General features: G+C 37.7%; 1 long non-coding RNA gene across 1 annotated transcript; it reads right to left on the reverse strand.

Moving 5' to 3' along the window:
* Positions 1 to 3,990: 3,990 nt before the first annotated feature.
* LOC117063381 lies at positions 3,991 to 6,753 on the reverse strand. Its single transcript, XR_004428890.1, has 2 exons — positions 6,387 to 6,753; positions 3,991 to 4,358 (listed from the first exon to the last, which is right to left on the reverse strand). It is a non-coding gene; the product is annotated as an uncharacterized LOC117063381 (long non-coding RNA).
* Between the last annotated feature and the right edge of the window lie 228 nt (positions 6,754 to 6,981).

The following is a 6,981-nucleotide window of genomic DNA, read 5'->3' on the forward strand; positions in this document are numbered from 1 at the left end:
TGAATGAGGATTATGAATTCAGAAAGTAAGTTACATTTACAAACCACTCGTGTATACAGAATAATAAATCTATGTGTGACTCTGCAAGAAAGCAAGTAGAATATAAAATAATAAAGAAATAATAGCCTCTCTATGAAGGAGAAGCTATAGGAATGACAAAGATAGAAGGCAAATGAACAAGAGGATGTCCTAGATGTCAAGTACAAAGAAACCCTGCTGAGGGAGTCAGCAGTGGTCTGTGGCATGTGATGGATGACTCTTCATTTGTACTGCATATGGCCTTAACATCTTTTCAGAAAGTACGAGCAAACAAATGTAAATACTGTAATTGTGAGTGCACCATTATAGAAGATAAAACTCCAAAGAATGACTTAAAGGAATTAGAAAAGAGAGCAATGCATTGTGTAAAAGAAATATTTATTGTTTCCTGTTATTGAGAATATCATAGAGCAAAGAACAGTCCACCCAGCATCAGGTAGCTGCAGAGATTACTCTACTACCTGCGGAATGGCTACGAAACAGTAGATTCTGCAAATATTTGATATTAAAAAATTAAAATCTATCTGGAAAATTAAGACAGGAAAAAAACCAGGTAGTGTCTGTAAACATCATGCATCCCCTTCTGCTTCTGGAATTCCATGTTTAATAGAAAATTTTAATTCAAACACTCTAGGTGACCGATGAGGTTACAGTGACATAGATGATACCCTAAAGCACGAGTTTCAGAATCAGGAAGAACCCAGATTTATCCCATAAGTCATAATTGTCAATGTTTTTCAAGTGGTTCCCATATGCTCAGGAAGTTTTTGGTGGGCTGCACATGGATTATTTTCTCACAAAATTCTCCCAACCACCCTAAGGTTTCTTATTGTTATCCTCGTTATATAGATGAGGAAAATCTGCACAGCCACGTTAAGTAATTGGGCTAAGGTCACGGAGTTGGTAAGTGGTAAACTATAAAATATCTCACTTCCTCCAAAATGTCACTATCTGGGTGACTACAAGTCGCTACACTTCTTGGCATCTCACCATGCTTTTCGGTACAATATGAATGAATCTCATGCCCTACTCTCAAGGGTGTTATGGGAGAACATCAAAACCATTTGGCCTTCTATAAAACAATGGTTCAACGCTGCTGACATCTTTATGACTATCATTAAAGATTATCAAGGACTTGAAACAAGAGAGAAACAATAACCTTCTTAAATGTCTAAAATGAGGAAACCCTCTTGATTGCAGCTGGCTGATAGCTGGGGACTCTTGTAAAGCCATCTTCTGTTTACATTGTATGGAAAAGCAGTTACTTGTCCTGAGTTCCACACCTTCCTGCTGTAACCTCCCACTGGGACTTCTCTTTCCCTCCGTATTGATCAAATAAACCAAGAAAGTTCTATATACTAGAGGTGCTAAAGAGAGAAGGCAGTAGGTCCAGATATGGGGAAGGGGCTGGATAGCTGTATATATAATTATTAATTGACTATATTTCTTTCTGCAGGGACCAAGGGAGCCTTAACGTTCCCCTCAGTTTAACTCAACTTTAGTCAGGTGTCTTCCTAACTCTAGGCCCCGACCTCCTTTTTCATAGAAAAACTTTACTCTAGAACACTTGCAATTGGAAACTCTCTCTGCCTCTTTAAGATATAAATCTTCTCCAAACCTCTTGCAAGGTTTACAACTCAGGAATGTCTTTTTCAAGGACCTGGGAGCCATCATTTTGAAATGGCATCAACAAGGAGAAGCCCCTATCTCCCACTCACTGTGAACGGGCAGGAGCCAAATTTCCATCAGCACCACTTGGGACCCACAGGTGGCCTCACCCCACTGACCCACCTCCCCTGTCATGTCATTCAGTACTTTTCCACTAGTTCACCCCAGTGTTTAAAACCTCGCCCACCTTTCATTTTAAGGGTGTGGAGTTTAGTCTCCCAATTGCAATAGTCTTGAACAAAGTCTTCCTTGCTTGTTTAACTCTGTCTGTTGCAAGTTTTCTTTGAAAGTGGTGGATTTTACAATCACTTGAGAGAGCAGAAACTAGGCGGAAAGAGGAAAGAAAAATATGTACTGGATTTTCTGATGAGAGGAAAAAATGGAGGCTGCCTTAGTGTAAGCTTTTTATGTAAAAGTGCCAGCACCTCCAAGACATCTTGATTGGGTCATGAAAGGAGTCATCCCTGAGCATGCAGACATCATGGGAAGAACTGAAGGTGAAATACGGGGTGGACAAGGCATGAAAAATAAATAATAACTTTATAATCTAAATATTTATATATATAATAAATTTATAATTTAAATAAGGACAATTATAAAATTTATACTCTACAAGAATAATAGACTTTTATGTAGATTAAAATACATTAAAATGCATTTAAATGCAAATTCAAGGCATAGTTTTATGGAAATTTATATGTGGTCCTCTTGTCTATTTCATATATCTGGCTGTGACCTTGTAAAGACCTTAGCAACAATTCCTCCCTACTGCTTTAGAACTGTTAGGCAAGGAGAGGTCTATTGTGAACTCCTCTTCAAGTAACTGGGTGAGCTTTGGGGAAGAAAAAGGGTAACTTTCTAATGATCTGAAATTCTGAAATACTTAGGAGTATTTAGACCAGAGTAATATATTTAGGCCTAAATACTCAAAGGTTTCCCGGGAGAGTTTCCATCCTGATGGGCTAGTATAGATTTCAGAGCTCTCAGTAAACACTAAAACCCAGTGCCTACCCAGGGTCATTGATGGAGCCTGGAGAACAGAGCTGACCTTTCTTGGGGCAGATGAATCCTTTGTAAGTGTCTGACACTCCTTGCAAGAACAACACGTGCCTATATCATGTCGCTTCCACCAAGAGAGCTTTGGGTTAGAACTCAGATGAATTTATATTTAAATTTCTAGCTATGAGAGCTTGGGCAAACAAGACAACTTATCGAAGCTTTAGGTCCCCAATATATAGATTGATTGATAGGTGATTGATACAGATAGAGTCCCTTTATTTGAGAGAAACAAAAATCTCTACTAAAGAGAGGTGTTGTGATGCTTACTGCCATATGTGGCACAGAGAAGGCATTCAGTGTAGGCAGCTTCTATTGTCATTATTACTGTTACTATTGTGATTTTTCTGATTTTTTAAATTCCCATTTACCAATGATAAAAGTCCCACCTCACTTGACTTTAGGTTCCTGGATATGTGTGTGTTCCTCAGATAACCAAAGTGTGATTTTACTTGTCAGAGAAGGGAATTTCAAGGAGCTTTGGGCCTAGATAAATTAATGTCTTCTATGCAGCATTTATGATAATGATACGTACACATGATTTTCTCAGTAAATGCATTTGAATGACTTTCCAAGTTTGATGCTGTATTAATTTGCTAGGGCTGCTATAACAAAGTACCATAGACTGAGTGGCTTAAACAAAAGAAATGTGTTTCACAGTTCTGAAGACTAGAACTCCAAAAGCTGGGTGCTGGCAGGGTTGGTTTCTTATGGAAATGCCTCTCTCTTTGAGGGTTGGTTTCTTATAGACAGGCCTCTGTCCTGGTCTTGTAGATGGTCATCCTCTCCCCGTGTCTTCATATAATCTTCCCTCTGCATCCACATTCCCTTTTCTTATCAGGATGCCCATCTTGTTAGATTAGAGCTGACTCTAGTGATCTCATTTTAATTTAATTCTTTCTATAAAGACCCTGTCTCCAAATATGGACACATTCTGAGGTACTGACCCCAACGTGAATTTTGCGGGGGACACAGTTTAGCCCATAACACATGACTTAATTTTATACATGTCTATTTGATCTAATTTTCTACTTAGTGGCCTTTTATTTTCCACCTCATCAATTATATTTTCCCAATATGTATAACTTTTGATCATTATTAATTATGGAAACACTTTTAAATTTAATCTGATACAAAAATGCCCTAGACCAGGTACCAGGTAGAGCAGGCTGGGATCTCACATAAGAATATATGGTAGAAAGAATTAGAATTTTATTTCATAGAGAGTAAGTCCCAAGTATTTTATTTCTTTATAACCTCCAGTGTCATGCAGTACAGTAAACTCACAGCACGTGCCTGTGGGAAAGATGAGTGAGTCAATGAATGAATTAGCAGGATTCAAAGAGCAACAGCTGACATTTATAATCCCTCTTCTTCTAAGCACACAGAGTAATCATGTTGCCTTGTTGAAGACTCTTTAGAGATGCCTGGCTGGGGAATCTTTAGTTTGAGAGACAGCCTGGGGACTCACACTCATCATGGAGTAGCCTGAACTGCATCTTGAGATTTGCCGGTGTTTCCTGAGCAATGTGAGCATTGCTCCAGCAGTGTGAAGTTACGTCAGGGAAGTAAAAAGCCAAGGTCTCCAGTAGACCCTGGGGAGAATGAAGACAAGAACATCACACCATTTAAATGATTAAAGCAAGAAATTTAACAGTGAAAAGTGATATGGCATTGCATTTTCCCTTTAAAAGGACAAATTCTGTTTACTTTGACCAAGAGCAGGCTTGGTCAAATTTAAAAACAGGGTGGTGATCCAGTTTATACCAAAATACCAATATATTCAAATAATAAAGTAAATTAGCCCTTCTGATAAAAATAATATCTTATCAAAATGCTAACCACTGTGGCATATCTACAAAGAGAACATTGCATAAGTTCAAAATTGTCCAATTTCATGGAGAAAGCTTTTATTTAGTTTCTTAAACACTCGTAGCTTCCGTAACTCTACAGTTTATCCCATCTGTAATTTTCAAATCCCTATGTATTCATTTTCCACTATATCTTTTCCACTTGAGAACTGAATAATTAAGATAGATACATATGTACATGATATCTAGATAGACACATAAATATCCATAGATAAAATAATAAAAATCCTAATCTCTAGCTAGATAAAGAGTATTGTTCCCAGTACACATTTCAGTTATCTTAAATGTTTGCTTTTTTTTGTGGGTTTATTCTTTGGGTGGGAGTGCCTTGGTTTTTGTTTTTATTTTTAACAAAGACAAAAGAGAAAGAGGAGAGAAAAGATAATTGCACATTCTAAGTGTTTTATCAGAGTCTGAGAGTAGAGGCTGTGTTATGATTCCTGGTGGAAATCTGTTTTCATCACAAACCACCTCACAGTATGATGCAATTTATCATGATTGTCATCCTAGGCTCAAGGGAGAGCAGAAATAGAATTCCAGCAGCTCTGTGCATAAGAACCTATGTACTCAAGCGCATGGTTAAACCTCAGTGAAATCGTTGCCATCATTGGGTGCCAGCCACCGGCTACTGACAGTAGTTGGCCCCAACTACCCAACTTTTAAGAGGCTGGTTTGAATTCATATCAATCAATAAATATATATGTAGGGCAAAAATCACTCAAGTGCATAAACATACCACCCCAAACTCAGCAACACAATACTACATGCATTTCCAATTCTTTATGTAGACAGGGCGTTTTACAGTTAGTTCTTCCTTTTTCTTTTTTTTTTTTTTTTAACTGCATTTTAATGCCCTAGGTTTGTTTAAACTTCTGTCAGAATGTTGACTCGGACTGAGATTTTATTTTTAATTCAGGAAAGAAGAGGATATAATGTCTTTAAAAGAAGAAGGAAATTCGGTGAGTTTTCTGCAATTAGCACCATAGAAGTCAGTTAAGATGCCTTCTGGAAATTTCCAATAGATAGGGGGTAAGTTAGAACGACAGCAGGCAGCAAATGAAAACAGCACTTGGCAATTTGGGAATCCTTTTCTGTGACAAACTATCTGGTAGGCAACAATTTTGGCTTTCTCTAACTCGTATAACTTGCTGTTATTTTGGCTGATTTTGATCATTAGCACAATTGCACATAGAGAACTGTCAGTAAAATTAACTTCGGGCTGAATTCACGCCTACTTTCCCACCTCATTCTACTGAAGTACTTTCAGAAATCCCATCCTTTCTTCTAGAAACTCTGAAGCAAAAAGAGCTAGAAAGGAAGGTGGCCAGACTGCTACACCTCCCCTCCCTTCCCATCATTATAGATCAAGCACTTAAAGTGAAGTTTAGACCTCAAGTCTATCTCTCCAATTCATGCTTTCCTATAGACTGGAATTTTTAGTTCAAGTTTATCTGGCTAAAATATAAGTACATATTCATATCAATAAATAGAAAGACAATGGTCCACAAATGTGCTCCATTTTCTGTTTCCTATCTTTAAAAAATTGTATCATTATCCAGTTGCTCAATTCATAGCCTAGGTCTTTTATTCCTTCTCTTTTTCTATGGTAACACTTAACTCATCACTTTTTTTTTTTTCTTTTTTTTTTTTTCTTTTTTTTTTTTCCAAATTTTCCTTCTCCCATATCTCTTGTATCTGGCCATCTTTTCCATGTGCCAACAATATCCAGTTCAGACCTCAGTCATTCTTCACCTGTTTATTGCAATAGCTGTGAAGAAACTTTCTTCCTCGAGCCACCCTTACACACTAATTCTATGATGCAGCTAGTCATTTTTCCAACATGAAAATCTCTTATCACTTTTACAAAGACTCCACATAAAAATCCAAATGACATGGGATAGTTAACAAACCCTTCATGACTTGTCTCCAGCAAACCTCTCCAGCCTCATTTGTCTCTTCCTTAACTAATCTTGAGCGCCAGTATTCGGCTACTCACAGGTGCACAGACCAGCAGCCATGGTTTCTTTACCCTCTTGTCATTTTCCCTCTGCCTGGAGCTTCGACCCTTCCCCTGCTTCAGTTCTTTCTCGGTTTCCTGTAGAAGTCAGTTCTTGCAGAAAACCTGTGACAGTAGAAAACTTGTGACTGTATCTCCAGCAGGGCACTGTGAATCCTGTGTACTCCTTAAATAATTTCTTGCAAAAGGGGCTTACTGTTATATTCCATCTCCCTCTATCTTAAAAGCTCCTTAAGAGCAGGAATTCTTTTTAATCATCATTTATTACTGAATCCTGAGTATATAATGTAACACCAGGACCATAGAAATTTCATGCTTTATAAATATTGT

The sequence above is a fragment of the Trachypithecus francoisi genome, unplaced genomic scaffold (assembly GCF_009764315.1).
Source record: "Trachypithecus francoisi isolate TF-2019V2 unplaced genomic scaffold, Tfra_2.0 Lachesis_group18, whole genome shotgun sequence".
NCBI classification, from domain to species: Eukaryota; Metazoa; Chordata; class Mammalia; order Primates; family Cercopithecidae; genus Trachypithecus; species Trachypithecus francoisi.